The following is a 23,326-nucleotide window of genomic DNA, read 5'->3' on the forward strand; positions in this document are numbered from 1 at the left end:
GTTGTGAGAGGTAGGGTGGAATAGACAAATAGAAAATGTCCTCTTCCTAGTTGGGACTGGGACACTAGCTTTTTTTTTTACTCCAAGGGACATAGACACATGATTACCTTCATATATTGAAGTGGGAAACTGAAATAGTAGGAAATGACAACAATAATGAGTATTATAACATTTAGAAAGAAAGTGAAGACAGTGTTAGAAATGAAAAGGGCAAAGCATAAAGACTTATTTTAAAAAACAGAATAAAAATAAACAAAAAAACAGAAAGAAAAATGAAGTAAGATTAGTGATTCACTAATGTAGGGAATGAATAAAATGGTGTCAGACATGGTCTTTAATAGGTCTGTGTGTCTAAAATCAGAGAAGTACAGTAACTAAGATTAGATCCAGCACAGGAAGTATTATTCATGTGGAAATGATGTCAGAGTTAACAGGTAGAAATTAAAGTAAGACAATGAACCTGGGCATCTGTTAGTTAAACGGGAATAATGATAGTCAGCGGTTGAGACACGTCACTGTGTACGGATATTTGCGAATGAACCTCTTAACCTGAGATGGGGCCCAGAGATGCCATGAAATGTAAATCTAACACCACATGTTCTTCCTCAACATTAACATCATACAATACCATGAAGCAGGCACCAATGTATGAAAAAAAACATACATAATAATAAAAGTTTTACAGAATAACAATTTGAACAGAAGTCCCATATCACTGGATCTGGAGCTGTGTGGCAGTCACGGGGGTTCCAGGGCTGAGACTGTGCCTACCAAATGCACAGCAGAAGAAAGTGGCAGAGAAAATCAGGGGAGAACTAGAAAAGGAAATTATTTTACTTTATGCACGTTAATGTTGTTGTGAAAGACATTTCCTTGTATCTAGTATCCAGTCTTTGTCCTGGAAAATATAAAGCATCCAGTTTTTTATAAATTTTCACTCTCTTTCTGAAAGGAGAGCTTTTCCTTTAAATTTGCTCAGCTGAAAAACCTGTGACACTAAGAAACTTCTGGCATGTTGCATCTTAAATGATAAGAACGTCACTTATTTGAGACTTCAACAATTTGTGATTTCTGGTTATGTTTCAGATCCAAGTTGCATTCAATTTTCTGATTTCTTTTGTGTAAAGGAGAAACACGGGCTGAAGCCGAGAAATGCATTTTATATAATCCAATTGATTTTAAACTCTGCCGTTTGTCAGACAGCAGGAATGCCCTAACAGCACTGCTATCACATTCTCTAATTTGTTTTGTGAAGCTGCATGCTGCAAGCAATTTGTCACCTAAAATGCTAATAGTACTCTCACATATTAAAATGAGAGGTGGAAGCAGCCTTGTAGATCATCGTGGCAATGCCAGGCAGAGCTATAGACAGGGACTTACAAAATTTTAAGTTGATCCTGCATTTGACCTTAGACAAAAAGAAAAAATTGAACAACTTCTGTGCTTGTAATAAAAGAAATAGCTCATCAGCAAACAATAAATTTGTTCTTTAAATGTCAGTTTTAGCAGGCCCATGTTATACTTCAAGGCTGACATCCGTCAACTTTAAGGTCATTGTCAAACAGTAAAAAGGAATTCAATATTCTAGTATCATAAAAACGTGTTGGTATTAAACATGAAGTTCCTTGATATTTTTATTTGTAGTAATAAAATAATTATTTTTTTTGTTAATCTAACGGTATAAGACCTGGAAATTTTGGAAACAAACAAAAGAGACAAGCAAGTGTTTTAAATCTGTGATTAATTCTACAGAAACAATTCATGAAAAACTGATACGCCATTGCTCTCACTTAGAGCAGAGTGAAAGAGAGGGCTTAAATACTGAAGGTGTTTAACTGTGGAAGTCGAAATAGTGAAGTGGATTTAAAAAATGGCCTTGGAAACAGAAAATTCTCTGTTCATAACCTGACTCTGGCAGGAATTACAGACAGAAGAAGATATTAGTCTGACTTTTTGTCTGTTATATAATGAAATTCATCTCCCAGTTTGTGGAGATGATAAATAGAATGTTTTACTAATGTTCATACTCTAATAAAAGCAGCAGTTGCATTAATCAACTTTAGAAATTTATTGAATCTATATAATTCTGAGGACTTTTGATCTGAGATACAGGGACATTATTTTTATTGGATTGAACCATTGTCAGAATCCCATTTGATCTCCAAAGACTGTTTATTGAAACCAATGTCGAGGATTGGGGCACTGATTAATAGAGAGAGCTCCACCTTTATGAATTGGATTAACATCCTTGGAAGAGGCTGCAACTGCAGAAGATACTACTTTTAAGAAGAAAGATCCACACCACTAAATCTGATAATGTCTTGATTTGGGACTTACCCACCTACAAACATGTAAGAAATAAGGTTTTACTTCCGTTTGTGCTGAGGTCCAGCCTCAGCATGAGGATGGTCCTGAGAACAGCAGGGATAAGTGACATGCTAATGTAATAATGACTTAAAGTCAGTAGTGGATGTAAGCTGTCAGGTTAAGTGCTTTCTCTTTGCCCAAAAATTCACATCATTCTTCCTTCCTCTCCTTTCTTCCTTCTCCCTTCTCATTCTTTTACCTTCTTCTTTCTCATTCTTTTGACTTCCCCCAACTAGAGAGCCAGAACTCAGTCTTTTATTGACTAAAACCTCATCAAGGCTTTAATCATTGTTATTTTTTTTTTTTAGAAATTCTTAAACTTACATAATTGCTATGAATTTTGAATCATTAGTTAGAACCTCTGCTCCCTCAAAACAGAAACTAAACACAACATGAAAGCATATTTCCTAATAGTTTTTATACCAGCTTTTCTTCATGGGCAGCTGGGCACAGCTCTTGTGGTTTCCTGGTACAGCAGACGGTAGTCTTTAGTAACTATTTTCATGTAACAACAGAAAGGTGACAGACCACTAAGGTTAAAATGATTTCCTACAAACTCTTTAAATTTATGCAAGTAATGCAGCCAACTCTCTTTTTAAGAATTGTCGTCTCTAATTTTTGAAGTAACTAGGAAAAGGAAGTACTAACTTTTTGTATGCTCCTACATTATCTTTTAATTCTCTGATCTTTGTTTCCTCATCGTAGCAATTCCATGGCCTCATGTACTTTCCTTCTAATATCATTTATTTCTAAATCATATACAACTCTTTCTCCTGTAAAATAACCCATCTATCATTTACCTGTATTTTATAGATTCCTTTGTTTTTCTATCCATGCCTTTTCTTTCTGAGCCCACTTTAACTCTCTATCCTTGATGTCCCTAATTTCACCCTGGCTAATTAAATGCAGCAGACATTGGACCGAAGGGTACATGTATGTCCTCATAATTCCAAATTCACAGAGAAGTCTGGCAATTATTTCTACAAAGGACCATGTAGGCTTTTATGGTCTCTGTGGTTATGTTGTCTAAATCCTTTCCTATTTCCCTAAAGGCTAAGTGAATGGTTGTTCCTCATCCCCACAGCCTCATGACCACTTCTATTCTTCATTCCCAAGAACCACATCTGTTTTATTTATTATGGAATGATTAGCTGTGAGGAATGGGGAAAGTGTATTCCCCAGAAAAGGAGAGTGGACATAAAATAGAGGAGACACTAGATCAGTTTCAGAGTGATAGTAACCATGAGCACACATGGAGATCATGGAGATCAACTGTCTTGCTATAACCGAGGTGCAGGAACTGTGTCACACCTCCACATATCCAGCCATGTAAGACCTGAGGTATTTATAAGGTGCATAATCTACAGTATTTTGTTATGCTAGTGCACAGGTGGAGATAATACTTCTGCACCCATGTGGGTATTCAAAGATAGAACACAACAGCCATGCTCACGTAAAAAGACTGCTAAACACATGGCAAATGTGGTCTCCTCTAGAAATGGTGAGCACAGGTGGAAAGATTCAGGCAGAAGGTAGTCCACAGACATTCTTCTCTATTCACATATCTGCAGAAATTTACTAATGCTGGGAGAATTGTGCAAACCAGACTCTATAATACTGAAAATCTCTGGAACTTCTCATTGTCTGTTGATACTGGTTTATTGATAGTTTTCTGCATGGCTGCCTCCTTCATACCAGTTCACCAAACCTTTCCTCAATGTGTACATGGGGGGAGGAGGGCGACAGAGAACAGCAAGGTAAGGGAAAAATCTAGAAATATGTGCCAAAATATTTTATATGATTTGAGCCAACCTTATAATATCACTTCACCTGAACTATCACTGTATACACGTTTCCTCGATATATGACTACACGGGGGAACCAGGGCTCATTGTGAGATTCTGTGCATCAGAAATTCTAAATGTTGAAGGAGGTTTGTGCAAGAGAAATGAAGTGTTAATGGTCTATGTTGATGCATGAAGAAAGGCACATTGGGAACAGAGCAATTTGAGTGATAAGACCTAAACTGTCTGCTGACCTAAAGTGTTAAAAGTCATTAGAACTATGTGGTAACTTTATACAGATTATTTGAAACCCCAGTGAAAAGAAAAGTCATTGTAGATTGGTGTTGTGTACACTACACTGTACACAACACCAATTTACTTTCTTTATTCTGAGTGCATTTGTAAAGGAGAACAAATCTATACAAGTAAATTGGTGTAAATGTTTAGCATACTGGTTAACAAAAATTTCACTCTGCATTTTAAATGTCTGAGTATTTTAACCTAATGGTGACACACATACACAACACATGCAACACACACACAGACACACTAGCAATCACAGTGATATACATATTAGCAATGATAATATCTTTTTAGTATTTTCATAAAGCTCAGGGAATGTGGAACTGTGCTGTGAGACAAACATAAGAACTGATAAGGTTGAGTGAGCTCAAACCCTGGAAATCTCCGATATTTGAGAATGGCAGGAGTAGAGCCAATTCCTACCTGTCTTTATATCTGCTCTGGAACATGTAAGGATGACACGCAAGTGAGAAGACCACAGGCACTCAGTCATGTAGCATAACACCTGAAGTCTTCTCCATTCTCACGAGGTATCTAGATAACCTTGAGCCTTTAGACAATGTATTTCCTTTCCTGGGCATTCTCACATCTTTCCCCTAAGAGGTATATAATCCCTGGGTCATCTTGAAGCAAAGATTGTTTTCAAATGCTGCTTTATTAAGGATCACCATGGGAAAAGTCTTCCCCTAAAGAGTCATGACTAAGACTCCTAAAGAAGCCTTTTCTCTTCTCCCACCCCTCCCAATCATATCTCATCATACCAAGGTGAGGACCCTGCTCATCTTGGCTCTTGTGTACTCTGTCCTTGACATCCTCTTCAGGTATTACATCAGTGGCCTAAAAGGAAACCTGGGCTGTGCTCACTTGGACCTTTGCTCTGCCTTCTCAATCTCACCGGCATCCAGACACCCCCACCCACCCAACTACTAGCAGAGAGGCAAAACGCAGTACAACACTCAGTATGTCTCTAAATTCATAGTAACTCAATTCCACAGTTGATTTATCTAGAATCTGTATGTTTTATGAGTTTGGATATGAGAGAGACCCAATATTATAAGGTAAACTGATTTTGTTTCTGCACGGACAACATAAGTGTTTACCATAGGGTCAGTTTGTGAGTGATATTTAGAAGTAATTTTTTTTTTTATTTGGAGGTGAGGCACAGAAGAATATTTTAATGTTTTCCACTTGACTTATGTTACTTCATTTTTGGAAAGTAGATAACATAGAGAGTACAAGAAAGGATGAAGATAACTTAGGTGTAGACTTCTGAGAAAGGAGAAATATGTGAGTGTATGTTACTCACGCAACGAAGACACTTCAATTATAATAAAATTATAAGTATAAATATTTTAAAACTAGTATTCTCAGTGCAACATTTACTTTTGTGTCTAATACAGTGAAAAACAATTAACATTTTGTATATTCTGCATATAAAATATGTATTCTACATATTGTATTAATCATAAAAATCTTCATGAATAAAATTATAAATATCTCTAGAAGTCTTGTGCTTGTGATATTATTCAAAAAACTCTACAACTCAGAGGTGATTGAAGCAGTCCATCACTGTTACTCTGACTCCATCCCTACTCTCAACCTCTCTCTTACCTACTTCTCCTCTCCTCCCTTCCCTTTTCTCCATTTCTAAGCTATCTGGAAGTTGAGTTTAGAAAACTAATGCAGTGGTCTTCCTGAAACTAAATTTGACCATTACATATCTACCATCTAGAATTTTCAATAGCTTCCTGTACTCCACAATATGAGACATTACTCTGGAAAGATACCCAACCTCCGTCTTTGAATCTTGACTATTGAAGCAATCACGCCTATCACACTTATATGAAATATTGTGAACTCCCTCAGTTTTGGCCCATGCTGTCCTGGCTTTTCTCCTGCTCATCTTTCACTGGATACCTGAGTTCCATCTGAGACATAGCCATCTACAATGATAATGTAAGTTTCTCAATGAAATACTAATCCAAACTGCTGTTGAGCCATGCTTCCCATGGTATCTTCTACCCTTACCTATCCTTAGGGGTTCCCTCCTGTGGGTTTTTGCTCAATTGTTCGTGATTCACATATTTTCTAATAGTTATATGTTAAAAGTGCAAATAGATAAATGAAGGATGAGATTTTAAAAGATTTTATTATTATCTCTTCAGAGGAGAAACTAGATTCTTATCTGTCAGTCTTAGGTCATACATGCCATGATCCAGATATCACATACATTTAAACATTATTATTGATATAATAATTAAAATGCAAACAATTCAGTCCATTATGGGGTACATTTATAATAGATGTTTTAGAGTAATTGTTAATATTATTTGGGAGTGGGACAAATATATTTATTTCTCAGCCAACTGGGAATGTAAGACTTAATATCATCGCTTGGTCTTATTTTCCTTGTTGGTCCTCCATGCCTGGCCCACCAAGTGTGGAAAAATTAGGTTCTGCAAAAGGAACAAATGAAACAGATATACCCGTGCCTAACAGATGAGAGACCTTGTGCCTGGGGAGAGCCTCCCATTGAGTGGAATTGTCATCACGCCTCCCCTTGGTAACTTTCACATTGATTCCCACAGTGTGCACCTGTAGAATGTCAGCTCATGTCGTTTTTTTACTCCATGAGAGATTCTTGCTGACAGGATAACCTTTCCTTTCTGGGGAAGCTTTTCTCTGTGAGCACATTAATTTCCAATGCCTTAATTTGTTATGGGATCTGCTTGTTGTTATAATCATTGTCTAAGTATTTATACAAACTAGAACCTAACATTTCTAAAAAGCTTGAAAACTCATGTTCTGTGTTGAGATGTCATGACACTGCCCATGGTAATTTTTAGATTGTTTTGTCTGGAGTGCCAGGTATTTTGGTACTTTTCTGTGATAAGGTATAAAAAAGGAAAAAATCAGATATTATGGCCAACTTTGAAAGTTGAAGATAACTAATAATTTTTCAGTTCTAACATGATTATTTTATTGTTCAATAGAGTTGAATGATCTCATGTAATAATTCATGTACTTATAGCTTTCTTTTTATACTTCATGTATTTATATATACATATGTATATATATATATGTATATATATGTATGTGTGTGTGTGTGTGTCTGTGTTTGATTCTTTAATCTTTTTTTTACAGTCCAGTCTTTATCCCTCTCCTAGTCCATCCTCTGACCATTCAATATCCCATACCTCCTTTCTCTCATATCCAAGAAAATGTCCCCATCCCCCCACCCCCATCAGACCTCCACACTTCTTGGGGCCTCAAGTCTCTTGAGGGTTAGGTGCAAATTCTCTACCTGAGTCAAGACCTGGCCGTCCTCTGCTGCACATATGTTGGCGTCTCTATCAGCTGGTGTGTGCTATATTGGAGCTTCCTTCCTTACACTTAGTTACTTACATTTACTTGCTCATAGCATTACTCTGATTTTTTTTCTCTCAGCCTTAAAACTCTGGTGTGCTTGTAACTATAGTTCTTTTCTGATTCTGAGTTGTAATTGCATGCTTATAAATATGTCTTTTCTAACTATCAGTTCATGGAAGGCAGTTTTGTTTTGTTTTAATTATGAATATATTTGTTGTTGGGAGCCATAATGGGACAAGCTAAAAATGAGCAGATGATCATCCTGAAATGCTTGCCTCAGATTATTATATAATCTGCTACGAGTGTGCCCTATTAGCAAGGCTCTGGTGGATGTGATTTTGGGAAAGATTCCTGCTATTAATATGCTTTTCCCATTATTATTATTATACATATGCTACTATCACCAAGCAATAGCACACCCCTTTGTAGCAGATCTCTGCAGATCCACGAGGATGTACTGTCTTGTAGTGATGATATATAGACAAATAGATGACTTCTTAAATCTTAATGATGATCCTATAAGAATTCCTAAAATTATATCACTGATTATTAAGCTCTTTTATAACGGGACTGCTATTAAGTCCCTCAGGCATAGTCGAAACTGCAATGAGAGCTCTGCCAGTCTCCTGAGTGTTATAGTTAATTGCCCCAAGAGAGATAGTAGCTGGACCTTCTCCTGCTTAGAGCACATTCCAAGAGGTCATAAAACACTTAGCCTAGGTTACTAGAGGGAATCCACAGTTTATTATAGGTACCAGGACAGAAGAGAAAATATTGCCTGGGTTTATCTATACAAAACTTCACTCATTTCTTAAGTTATAGTTTCAAACTTTCTGCGAACCTGTGGAGCTAGACAGGTGATGAATGAATATCTAGTTAGATAATTACTCCTAATGGATATTCATGTAAACATTCTGTGTTGTAAACTTCTATTTCAATTTATGACTTGAATTTTGGTGTGAACTTGTGATGAACCTTGTAACATGTGACCATGTACTCTGAATGGCATATAAATACTGAAGACAAAGAGTTGGAGTAGGAGCGAGTTAGGAATTAGTTAGTTAGACCCCATCACCCTTTCCTTTCCCCCTGCCTAGAATTTTTCTCCCTTGGGTTTTTTACTTTGTTAGAATCTTTTCTTCTTCCCCACTCAGGACCTCTCTACGTTTCCCCTCAGATAGCTTTCATAGGATACTTTTTATACTTAATAAACTCTATAGTAACTTTTCTAAAGTGTCTTTTCTTCCTGCGACCCAGCAGCAAGTTAGAGCCCAGCAGTTCCTGCTGAGATAGAACAAAGGCCACATTGCCTAATCCTCTGCTGTTAGGCTACAGGCGTTAATCACCCTAGCCTGCAGTCTCTTACCCTCAGAAGTTTTTAGGATAGTACAAGGCTATTTACTTAACTCCTTGCTGGTCTTAGGGCCAGGATGCTGACTGCAGGTCAGGTACAGTAGCATAGGGGCTGCCTCGAGAAGAACCGGATGGTGGGAGGAGAAGAAAGAAGAAGCAGCTGCATCTCTCTCTCCCCATCTCCCCCCAAGCCGAGGGGGGGTTGGCCCCCAGCAATTTGTGAGTTGAGATGTGAAAACACCCGTGCAGGTTCCTTAATATCCAGAAGAGGGAGGTAGGTACAATAGAATTGGAGTTACAACAGGTTGGATGGGGGCTACCGTGTGAGTACTGGGGATGGAACCAATGTTCTTTGTGTGATCAGTGAGCAATTTACATCACCGAGCCATTGTTCCAGGCCTGAGGGAAATTTTTATCTGATTGTTTTAAGATTATTGGTAGCAGACACAAGAACTTATTTCTTATGTGAATTAAAATTTAAACCACTAGCTACTAGTGAGTGCATAAATAATTTAACAGCTGAATGAGTGGAGAGACAAGCTGTTGCCTTGTTTTTAAAGGTCTGATACCACAGGAATTAACTTCCTGATCCTGAAATGGTTTCAATCCTCCAGAAACATAGGGATCTTTGAACGCTCTATTTTTTTATTTGTTTTGTTTTGTTTCCTTAATCTGGTTTAAAAACCCTTTATACAAGAATATATAGCAAGACATTCCAGGTCATTGACTCTAGCATATGTTTGTCTATGAGTGAAGATGCAGTAATTGGGCACTCACCTAAGAACAGTATCAAAGTAATTTTTGTTGAATATAAAATTTAAATTGTTTCTATATTTCATTTTAACCAATTATATAAAGTAACTCACTTCATTTAGGTTTTCCTTCCCTTTGTAGTAGAGAGATAGAGAGAGAGAGATAGATAGAGATAGAAATATATATGCATACATATAGATGTGACATACATGTGTATGTATTCATATGTATGCACATGTACTTGCAGTTGCATGCGTGTGTGTGTGTGATCATGTATGTATATATGTGTGTGTAAATGCTTTTGGATACAAGAATTAAATGTCATGTATTTCTTTCAGATTCTGTTGATGATATTTATAATAGGGTTCTCTCAATGCTCCTGTAAGAGGCTCATATACTAAGTGAGTCTGTCTGGTCTGTAAGTCCCAGAAATCTTCCTCCCCAGACCAATGGCTAACGATGTATGATGTCACTCCCATCTGTAACATGGGCTCCAAGGATGCAAGCACCTATCTTCACTCACTCTAGTATGCAGTGCCAGCTACGCTGCCATCTGCACTTCCCCACAGATCATCCGTATTTCATAAACACACCATATATTTTGATCATACTCACTTTCTTTCTGGGTCTTCCCTAACTAGCCTCTCTCTTTTTTATAGTGCCAAAATTCTTCCTTTTACTTTTATTACCCATTTTCCCCTAGTAAATCTGAATATATGAGGGGAAAACATGGCACTTATCTTTGTAAGACAGGTTTATTTTCCTTAGCATGGTGATCTCTAGTTCCATATGAGAGCTGGGAGGTGGGAGTGAGTGGGTGTGTGAAGAAACACTCTTATAGAAGCAGGGTGAAGGAGGATGGAATAGGAGGTTTCCAGTGGGGGGGGTAGGAAAGAAGATAACTTTATTTAAATTTGAAATTTAAATAAAGAAAATGTTCAATAAAAAGAAATTATATAATTTTATTTCTATTGTATGAGCAAGTAAAATGTCACATGCAAATATCCATACATTGATGGTCAACTAAGTTGGGGTCATAAATTGGCTAATATCAATGGCCTAGCAGTAATCATGGCTGTTAAAGAATTTAGACAGTAAACTGACATGATTCATTGGGCTATATTTTCAAAAGAGATATAGATGGTTTATACAGCAGTTGTACATTTAATTTCAGAGTAATTGTTCATATTTACTTGAATACTTATTGCACTAATTTATATTGCACTAAGAATTTTCATTTATTCCATACATCCTGTTTCACACCTGTTGCTTTATTTTTGTTCATTTGTCTCTTTAACAATAATCACTTTGATTTATATAATCTAAGCTTTTAATTTTTTGTGCCTCATACATGTATGTAGTAAATTTTAAACACTTTCAAGCTCCACTCCCCCTTTTAAATCCCCTCATGGAACCACTAAAGTCTTTCTTTTCAACAGTCCCTCTTTAGCTATTATGTTTTTGTTTCATGTTTAACCAACTAAATTTAATTACACTTTCTTGCCAAAGTAAGTGTGTGAGGTGGTTTTCTAGAGCAAAAGCAACTCATGAGTGGCTACACTACTGAGAAAGTGACAACCCTTCTTCCTGTGAGCTTTACCTGACAAGAGTTCCTCACGGAGGGTTGGGACCTCATGTATCTCTGCCCTCTCTTAAGGAAATATTGATGTGCTAATATTTCCTTCCAATGGAACCAGCCTCAAATGTAATCAGAAAGCAATTGACCACCCTAAAACACTCATCAATTAAAGAGCACATCTTGATGGGGAAGGCACTATCATAGCATCTTTACTGACGAGATACTGCCATGGTTCTCAAGATTCACAGCTGAGTAATTTTATACCATCTTCTCACACAACGGATAGTAGCCAATATAGTGAAAGGTTTTTGTTCAGCTAATCATCTTTCTATAAAACATTTCAGTCAAATTTGATGTTCATTTCTCTTTATCTAAAGATATTAAACAGTTTTTATATATTTTGGAAAAATTGACCTTAATCACTTAACAGCAATGTAGTCAGCTATTTGCCCATTCACTGACTGGAATATTTCTGCTGCTTTATTATATAAAGTATATGTGCATATGTGCATGAATATATGTGTGTATGCATATCTGTGTGAATATATATGTAGATATGTATATATGCAGATGCAGATATATAGATATGTAGATGTATATGTAGCGATATATAGATATGTAGATATGTGTATATATGTATAGATATATAGATGTAGAGACTTATAAATAAATAGATGAAAATATGCATAAGGATATATAGATATATACATAAATAAATGGATACAAAGATATGTAAGGATATATAGATAGATATTTAAATAAATACAGAGATGATATACATCTATATAGATATATAGACATATAAATATATAGAGATTTATAGTTACATAGATATTTAGATAAATATATAGATATGTAAATGACATATAAAAATATATAGATATAGAGATGATATGTAAGTATAGAGATATAGACATATAGATATATAGACATATAGATATACAGATATATCTATAGATAGATAGATAGATAGATAGATAGATAGATAGACAGACAGACAGACAGAGACAGATAGATAGTTATACACATATAAAGATATCCATCCTGGATATTAATTCTTAGTCACATGAATAGATGGAAAAATTTTTCTCCATTCTGCACAATTTCTCGTTTATTAATTATTTCTTTTGTCTCAAAGAAATCTTTAAATTTATTTTAAATTATTCACTGGAGTCTTATTTGGACACTAACTGCTTGAACCTGCATCTGTGCTTTCCCTTGTGTTATTCTGTTGTATTGGTTAGTTCAGGTATAGTCATATCTTAATAGGAAATGAGAGAAGGTGACATGCAACTAAACGACCTGCCTCTGGGGATGCCAACAATCTACTTCAGCAAGATCTCAGTTCTTGGTGCATGTCAAATATTAAATTCTTAATATATATTTACCTAAGACGAGACAGTATAACAACAAAAATTACTTTAAGTGGCATTGTAACCTGCAACCAATAAACTCTAGGTTAAGCATTTAAAAAATACCCTTCTCAGAAATCCTGCTGCTGGACTCATCAGTCATTATTTGCTGGCTATTCACATCATCTCATTTGGATCAAACACCCTAGGTTTATCATTTCTTTGCAAGTGCATAGGCCTAAATGTAGGCTCTGCTCACATAAAGTATTGAGTCTTGATTTTAGTTGTGGAGTTAAATATAAGAATAATATTATATTCTTATGCTCTTATTATACCCACAGAAGAGAACTGGGGCCTTCTGGTCAACCTAGGTGCCAGCAGTGGGAAGCTGAGGAGGCTTTGCTGCAACAGATCCAGCTCCTGGAGACAGGAGCCCAAAAGTGGATTGTGAATAGCTTTGGTGTATTTAAAATGTCAACACTATCCAGAAAATGTAAAAGAAAACAAGTGGTCTCTGGCACAAGCCAGTCAATATTTCAGTTTTTTGGTTTGGTATTAGGATAGCTAAGTAGGAGTGCCATAGGCTCTTCTAAATCTCATGTTCCCTTTTAGAGTTTATCACTGACAAACCCGGCTAAAGTTAAACAAGTAACAACTCAGGAGTCCCATGATGAAACTGAAATGCAGATCCTAAGTATAAAATTTACTAGGAAAGAATATAATGAAGCAAAAGACAAAGATGTTAGGGCTACAAAGAAAACAACCAGTTACTCATTTTGGAAAGTCTCACTCAAAAATACTTTTAACAAACTAAAGTTAAAAAGAATGGCAGAGAGCCATGACCTTGCATAACTCAGAAAACTTATAATCATTGAGAAAATACACTTCCTTAAGTCTAAAACAGCTGCAATATTGAACCAGATCCAAGCAAACAATGTCAGGGCTTCTGCTGCAAGAAGGTGTCCTAAAGGTTCCAAGTGTCCAAGAGTGAATCAGAACAAGCTACTTAAAACCACTGTAGTTTGTTATTGTTTTGTTTTAATTAACGTAGAACATGAGAGAAAATTACTATTCCAGTCTGGAAAATAAACTGTTGTCCACCAAGGCACAGCAACAGTACATTTTTTTAATTCATCCTGAGTATGCAATTTTCCCCTAAATATGACAGATGGCTTACTTAAATAAATGATTATACCAAAGAAGATTTTAGTTGCATGGTGAGTCTCACAGTGCACATATATATTTCTGCAGGTCCAAAGATCAAAATATTTCACTTTCTGAGGGCAGAAGAATGAACTAACATTTGATAAACTTCAGAGAAATATGCCTTACCACTGAAGACTTTAGAAGAATGCATAAAACTATTAAGAGGACAGTTGATGATAATCACTGGTAAAGGTGTTTCTAGGTCAGGCATGAATTCCCATTGTCAGGCTTTGCCTTGTTCTGGGTAAAACTGCACATAAAAATAAGATGTACATAGAGAAAGGAAAATTGGACATTATAGTTTATTCCCTTTTCTTTTCTAATTCCTTCAAGTTTGCTTTCTTATCAGCTTGTGAGAGCTGCTGGAAAGCAGCAGAGATTTTGCTGCCAGTTCTGAACTGCAGGGGTGGAATTGGCAGTACTAAAACCAGAAAGATTCAGCAAATAAAAGATAATATGGATTGTTTCCTGTTGTGTTTGTTTTCAAATGACTGTGCTTAAATGAAGCTCTTCTTGAGCAACTGTCTCTTGTCTCTCCCACTGGCTTCCTGAGACCTTTTGGTGACTTTAGTTCCTCTGTCTCAAAGTCTCTTAAACTTTGGTCTTTCTTTCAAAATGCCCATGTGAGTAAACACAAATAAGATGCATAATCAGAATTTATGAACTATTGAGATAATTAAATGTGACTTCATATTATTCCCAGATTTGTTGTGTCTGTTGCAGAAAAATAACTGAGAACAAAGAGGATGAAGTAAAATCCTGTTCACCCAGGGACATACATGTTTTCTTTTCTTTTTATTTTAATTAAAAAATATTGTTGTGCAATATATGCAGATCACTGTTTTAACTCTTCCAATACCTTCCAGATCCTCTTCAACTCCCCAGAAAACATATAAATAGACAAACAAAAACCAAATAAACCAGTATCAGAAACAAAACACATGAAACACACGTGCACACAGAAGCCATAGAAACATAAAATCTTAATGTTTAATGCATAAGTAAAAAAAATCAGTAGACAACAAAACAAAAAACAAGGCCCAAACAAAACAATATAAGACAAAAATTATACAAAATTACCATTCAAACTGGAATAAGATGAAATCTGAAAGTAGTTTGGTTTGTGTTTTTCTGGTAATTCAGGATGATGAGTATTTCTTTAAGCCATTCTTAGACATTTGTGCTTGATATTTTAAGAAGTCTCTGTTTAGTTATATGTCCCATTTTAATTTTCACATGTATTTTCTCAATAATCTGTTTTAGATACTAGTCCTCTAGAAGATGTGTAGTTATTAACCCATTGTGATTCCTGCCACTTTAGTCCAGCAACGGGTGTCTTTGACAAGAAACTATTCAGTTCTATGAAGTCCCGTTTAGTAATTGCCTGTTTTAATGACTGTGCTATGGGTGCCCTGTACAGAAAAATCTTTTTCTGCACCAAAGAGTTCTGACTATCACCAACATTGTATTCCATCAGATTCAGATATCTGGTCTTATGTTGATGATTTGATCCCTTTGGAGCTCAGCTTTGTACAAGGTAGTAAGGATGGATCTATCTGGATTGTCCTACAGGCAGTTCCCCAGTTTGACCAGCACCATTTGCTGAAGATACTGTTTTTCTTCATGTCTGTGGTAGAGTTTTTTGGTTTGTTTTGATTTCTGTTTGTTTGATTTTCTCTTACCGAAAATTCAGGTTTCTATAAATGTGTAGAGTTATGTCAGAGTCGTCAATGTGATTTCATAGAGCAATATCTCTGTCTCATTTGTTGTTTTCTTGTTTTGCTTTTTCCAGCATAATATTTTAATTCTTTGGGAACCTCATACAATGCATCCCCATCAGATTCTCTTCCTACTCCTCTCAGCTCCACCCTCACACCCTTGTGCCTCTTCAAAATACAGAAGGTTCAACGTGTGTTGCCAAAATACTCATGATCAAATTCCCCAGTGGCTAAATTTGTAAAGATGTCTGAGTCTTTTCCCAGCCCTCCATCAGAAGACATCAACTATAGAGAGCTGCACTTCAGCATCTTTGTCAAAAGTTTTAGGGACTTTCCTCAATGGCTGATTAGATTGTTTTCTCTTTTCTTTTTTTTTTGGGGGGGGGGTTGGGGAGCTTGTCACTGAAGCTTTCACTGCCTCTCCTTCTAAATTATGAGTCATTGATGCCAATGCAACAGAAGCTTCCTTGCCATAAATGTCATCCGCAGCACTGATTGTAGCTGCCCCATGTTTTACAGTGGTAGCACACATCTGACTCAGCTCCTCTTTCTCCTCTCGCCTACTGTAAGAGCCAACTTGGCTTGGTCTCAACATACCTGTCTATATACTAATATATTTTTTTGCCTCCTATAGTTCAGTGGTGCAACTTGACATCTGAGATGGTATTAACCTATAGCAGTTCCTTTGTTACTCAGAATTTGATTAGCAAACTTCTTTTTGTTTTTGTTGTGTTTCTGTTGCCAAGCGAAGCTGAAAATTGTCTTTTCAATTTCTCTGAAGAATTGTCTGGACATGTTGCTGGGGATTCTGTTGAATCTGTGTGTTGCTTATAGTAGAACGAGGGTCTTTACTGTATCAATCCTGATGATCCTGAGAAAAATTTCTACTTTCTGATTTGTTTAATTTCTATATTTTCTATCTTATCAATTTTATTATACAAGTCTTTCACTTGATTTGTTAAAGTTATCTCAAGCTATTTTTTAAGATGTTGTAATAGGTTTCCTTCCATGTGTTCTTTCTCAGCCTGTTTACTATTTGTACATAGAAAGAGTACTAAATTTTCTATATTAATCCTGTATTATGTTACTTCACTGAAAGTATCAGCTGTAGAAGTTTCTTGGTAGAGTTTTTAGGGTGTTTTCTGTACAAAATCATATCTTCTGCAAATAAAAATATTTTGAATTTTTGCTTGTATATTTTAATATACTTTATTTCCATCAGTCTTTTTAAATTTTCCTAGCTAAGTCATAAAAATATTCATGTTAAATAGGTGTGGAGAAAGTGAACATCTCTTTCTTGTTTCTGATCTTAGCAGAATATTTTGAGTTTCCATTTATGTTAGTACTGAATGTTGGCTTGCTATAAATTTATTTTGAAAAGTGTATGTTGAAGCCCTAGTCTCTTCAGATCTTTTACCATGAAGAGGTGTAAGATGATAGGATACACAAGGTGGTCAGATAAGATGCAGGTTGTTATGTTAATTTCATATATATATATATTCTTACTTTGTTTTCAAGAACGTTATCAATAATTTTGGAGAAAGTTTCATGAGTCACTATAAAGAAAGGAATTCTTTAGTGTTTTGGGTAATAAGTACTGGGTTCATGCGAACTCCACAGATACCTACCTGCATAAGAAATGAAAACGTAAGCCTAGCAGTGGTGGTGCATACCTTAATCCCAGCATTCTGCATGGAGAGACAAACAGATGTCTGTGAGTTGGAGACCAGCTTTGTCTATAAAATGAGTTGCAGAACAGAAAGGGTTACACAGAAAAATCTTATCTTGAAAAACCAAAAATAAATAAATAAATAAATAAAACAAAATGTAATAATGCCTTTTTGGAAAGAAGAGTTTTATAGAGAAAACTAAAAAGGATGTGACAGGGTTGAGATGGGTAGATATAGATATAGATACAGATACAGATATAGATACTGATACAGATATAGATAGATATAAATATGCAAGAGATAGTCAAATAAGTAAACACATTAGAAAAATAATTTTAAATATATTTTCTGGTGTGTTTCATTATATAATTTTATGTGTAAAACATGTCACATTTAAAATGCAGGAACAACTATCCAATAATTACTGGCAACAACCTATCAATTTCATCCTGCTTCAAACCTTACAACACTACTGATCTTTGTCACATCTTAACACTGCTTCCTGTCTCTCTATTGCTTCATAGTAAATACTGACTATGAACATGAAGCTTCTGTGTATTTCTCCCATACATTAATCTCTGATTTCATAATCTCCATAATATTGCATTTTCTGTTTCAATGTGAAATTCTGCATGTGCCTGTTTTGTTTTGTTTTTCTCTGATTGAACCATTTTATTTTGCATGGAAACTCTTTAACTTGGAAGGTTAAACAACTCAAAATAACTTCAAGAAGTTCATAAGACTGACCAGATTCTCTTGGTAACTCCTTGCTTGAGAATGCAGCATTAAGCTACAAAGACATTCTTCGTAGGGTTATTTGTCTTCCTGGAGTCTAATTTCTTGAATGCTTTGTATATATTGGATATTAGCCCTCTATCAGATGTAGGATTGGTAAAGATCTTTTCCCAATATGTTGGTTGCAGTTTTGTCCTATTGACAGTGTCCTTTGCTTTACAGAAACTTTGCAATTTTATGAGGCCCCATTTGTCAATTGTTGATCTTAGAGCATAAGCCATTGGTGTTTTGTTCAGGAACTTTTCCACTGCACCCAAGTGCTGGAGGCTCTTCCCTATTTTTTCTTATATTAGTTTCAGTGTATCTGGTTTCATGTTGAGGTTCTTTGTGGGGCTGTAGCTCGCACATGGGCATGGGTCCTGTTAAGCTGAATAGCATGTCTGCACCGAGGCTCGGGGAGCAATAGCACAGGAATTTGACTGAGTTAACCCCATGCAGTGCTGGGCAGAAGTCAGACTATCCAAAGCTGCATACTCCATCTGGGCCAGGCATGGGGAAATCTCAGCCTGAAGTCCCCTAGGGGCAGAGCTTCTGGGTTGGGGGTCTCCACACGAAAGCAGCTAGATGCGGAGACAGGTGGTCTCAGCCCTTGGGCACCCAGACACCTCTGAGGACCAGAGAAGGACTGAGACGGAGTGGGCATACAGGTTGGACTGGCCAGCAACCAAGAGGGACAAGAGGGAGAAGCTCCAGTAGCACCCCATGGGGTGGAGATTCTTGGTTAAAGTGACTCACTTGGCTGGTCATGGATGGCTCTGCCTGCTTGCTTGAGTTGACAAGGCTCCATGGCTAGAACATAGAGAAGTCCTTCATGGGAGATTAGACACCAGTGGCTCCGTGGCTCAGTAGTCGAAGGCTTCCTCTAAGGTTCTCCACGGAGGGGCCCCAAAGACTAGAGGAAGTCCATAGTTCTAAAACATTTATTGTCATGGTGGAAAGTAGATGTGGCTGCACCCCATGTCCTCAGGCTGAGCCTGAGGTTAAATACCATTTGTAAGGAGGAGGGTCTGGGAAGGAATGCTTAACTGGTTACACCCTCTGGCCTTTAGGTAAATCATTAATATGGAGATCTCTTGAGGCTCTGCAACCTGTAGTCATGCCCTCTACCTGTGGAGAGGCTAGTAGGGACATTGTCCCACATGACTAAAAGGTGCAGATCAATAGAGGTCTTTGGCCTCATATCAGGAGCCTGGAGTCTATAAGTGTGGCGAAATGTATGCTGTCCCTTGCAGGGGTCCCTGTTAGGTCTCTGGCCATCTCTGGCCAGTGCTCCATCAGAAACCAAGCTATTCTTTCACTGTCCCGTAGTTCTTGATTGGCTTGGACTTGAGCTATGTATGAGGAGATAATAATTTATGGGTTTACATTCTTCTACATGCTGACCTCCAGTTGAAATAGCACCATTTGTTGAAAATGCTGTCTTTTTGCCACTCAATGATTTTAGCTTCTTTTTTAAATGACCATAAATGTGTGGGTTCATTTCTGGGTCTTCATTTTTACTCCATTGATCTACCTACCTCTCTCTGTACCAATACCATACAGCTTTTATCACTATTGCTCTGTAGTACAGCTTGAGGTCAGGGATGGTGATTCCCCTAAAAGTTCTTTTATTGTTGAGAATAGGTTACAATATCCTGGGGTTTTGTTGTTGTTCCAAATGATTTTGAAAATTGCTTTTTATCTCTATGAAGAATTGAGTTAGAATTTTGATGGGAATTGCTTTGAATCTGTAGATTGCTTTTGGCAAGACTGTCATTTTTAGTATATTAATCCTGCCAATCCACGAGCATGGGAAATCTTTCCATCTACTCCAGACAATCAAATAATCCTATTAAAAATGGGGTACAGAGCTAAAAAATAATGCTCAACTGAGGAAACTTGAATGACTGAGAGGCACCTAAATAAGTGTTCAATATCTTTAGCATCAGGGAAATGTATTTCAAAACAACCCTGAGATTCGACCTCACACCAGTCAGAATGGCTAAGATCAAAAACTCAGATGACAGGAGATGCTGGCAAGGATGTGGAGAAAGAGGAACACTCTTCCATTGGTGGTGGGATTGTAAGCTGATACAACCACTCTGAAAATCAGTCAGATGGTTCTTCAGAACGTTTGACATTTTACTACCTGAGGACCTAGCTATACCATTCCTTGGCATATGCCCAAAAGTTGCTCCAACATATAACAAGGGCAAATGCTCTCCTATGTTCATAGCAGCCTTATTTATAATAGCCAGAAGCTGGAAAGAAACAAGATGTCCTTCAATAGAGGAATGGATGCAGAAAATGTGGTACATTTACACAATGGAGTACTACTCAGCTATTAAAAACAATGGATTCATGAAATTTTTAGGCAAATGAATGGAACTAGAAAATATCATCCTGAATGAGGTAACCCAATCATAAAAGAACACACATGGTATACACTCACTGATAAGTGGATATTACCCCAAAAGCTCACAGTACAAGATTCAACTCACAGACCACATAAAGCTCATGAAGAAGTAAGAGCAAAGTGTGAGTGCTTAGGTCCTTCTTAAAAGGAGTAACAAAATACTCATGGGAGCAAATATGGAGAAAAACTGTGGATGAGAAACTGAAGAAGGGGCTGTCTGGAAACTGTCCCACCTGGTTACCCATCCCATGTGCAGTCACCAAAGTCATAAGCTGATGTGGATACAAAGTGTATGCTGACAGGAGCCTGATATAGCTGTCTCCTTAGAGGTCTGCCAGAGTCTGACATATTCAGAGGTGGATGCTCACAGCTAACCATTGATCTGATCATGGGGTTCCCAATGGAGGAGTTAGAGAGAAGACTGAAGTAGCTGAAAGTGTTTGCAGCCCCATGAGTAGAGCAATAATACTAACCAACCAGAGCTCCCAGTGCCTAAATCATCTGCTTGGGATACACACATGGAGGGACTCATGGCTCCAGCTGTATATGTAAGGGAGAATGGCCTTGTTGGGCATAGGTGGGGGAGAAGGTCCTTGGTCCTGTGAAGGCTGGATGCCTCAGTGTGGGGGAATTCAAGGGCAGGGAGGTGGGAGTGGGTGGGCAGGTGTGTGTATATCCTCATAGAAGCAGGTGGAGGGGGGTGAGATAGGGGGTTTCAGGGGGATGGGGAAAGGGGATAACATCTGAAATGTAAATACATAAAATATTCAATAAAATAATAGAGATTTTTGTTCCGAGCCCCTCCATGTCCCCTTCGCCCGTGAAAGAGACACGAGAGGCGGTGTTCGGGTGGTTACCACAGCGAGGCTTTATTCTTGTATAAGCAGAAACGGAAAGACAGAAAGCCCAGAAAAGGCACTGCTTATATACACCCTAGAGTGACGTGTTCACTTCTGATTGGCTGTTCACTCATTACCCATAATACGCCCTGAGATGGGCAGTGACTTTGGCGCGCTTTTTGCCTTTTGCACCTGTGCAGTCAGTTGTTTACTAGTGGGAGGACAGGATGCCTGCGCCATCTTGTAATGGCGAATGTTGTCACGCTCACGTGGCTCCCAACAGATTCTTAAACAAGTTGACATGCAAATAGACTCTCAGATAAGCCATATAGCAAAGAAGACACTGAGATTAGACCAGCATCCTAATAGAAGCAGAAATAGGCCAAGCTGCCTGAGAGACGTTTGGTCCAACTGAAACACATGGAAAGGGCACTCTCTAACATGTCGTGCTGCCTGCAGACTATACTGTGTTCCCTAGGTTTCCATCTTGGTGAACTGCTACCCATGCTTGACTAGAAGTTGGTGATTCAGATGTCTTTGAGTCATTTTTCCTCCTGTATGTAATGCCTCATCCACGTTCCAGGAAGTAACGTAAATAAAACTCATGATTCACCAATTTGGACTTCGGTGCTATCAGTAATTTGCTCTATTGTGGTTTCATATCTGAGATGAATAGACATATATTTGGTATTTCTCTGGGAAAAGTTTTGTCATACAACAGTGCTCTTTTGTGCTTTTCTGAGAATTTAAGGAAATATTCACATGAAAAAATGAAATTTCGTTGTCATTTCTTCATGTAGTCACCGCAGAACTCAAAGTTCCACCAAGTTTCAGAAGGAAATTGTGTATGCCCTTCCTTCCTTATATTATCTCATTTCTCCCAAGGTTATAGATAAGGGAGCCCAATGGTAAAAATATTCCTAGGATATTGTAATTCTCTTTCTTGGAGTCTCTTTTAAAGATAAATTTTGTTGTCTTAAATATACATGTTATGGGATGCACGGAGATAGTAAGTTGGATACTATAGTAAAGTAGATTACATAGTCATCATCACACATGAAGAGATTTATTTCTTTTGCTTTTCATGGCAGTAACAGTTAAAACAATTCTAAGTCCTTTAAAGCTGAGTTGTAGCACTTTTGGAATCTATGAAACACTGGGTTAACTATAAAAAGCATTATTTTATTTGTATTGTATGGCTGTATGTATGTTGCGTGCAGCATATCTGTGAGTGGCAGTGGAAGCCAGACAGGTCCTATAGAGGTGTAATTAGGGGTGTAAGCTGTCAAACATGGGTTCTGAGTACCACAGAAAGTTCTTTGGAAGAGAATCAAACCCTTCCTTTCACTCCAAGGCCTTATCATAACCTTTTAGTTTATTTTTAATTGTTTGACAGCTTTCCCACAATAAAAAAAAAATCTGCAAACAATGGACTATCTGTAGGATCACTGTTCTAAATATAAAACAGTATTGAGCTCAATAAGAATGAATCATTGACACATAATTTTAGTTCACTTATGTCAATTGATTCCATTAAGTGTTTAATTTACTAGTAAATAAAATATTACTTATTAGTATGTTTACAATTGGTAATTATATTTTTCTCACATTTTTGTGAGAATTGTGTTTGTAAAAGGCTATGCAAAACCCAGCACTAAATATAGAAGTTAACAGTTTGAAGGAAGCTCATGTGCTCTGTGATGTCTAAGGTAAGAATCTATTTTGGTTTTCTCTAAAAAACAGCCAACCATTTCTTAAATATATTTTCTAAGCATAAACTTGTATGCATATCCAAACAATAATGTTCATTACATTTCTGCTTCAGTATTTATTGGTTCCTACA

Source organism: Arvicanthis niloticus, chromosome 10, assembly GCF_011762505.2.
Source record: "Arvicanthis niloticus isolate mArvNil1 chromosome 10, mArvNil1.pat.X, whole genome shotgun sequence".
In the NCBI taxonomy this organism is placed as follows: Eukaryota; Metazoa; Chordata; class Mammalia; order Rodentia; family Muridae; genus Arvicanthis; species Arvicanthis niloticus.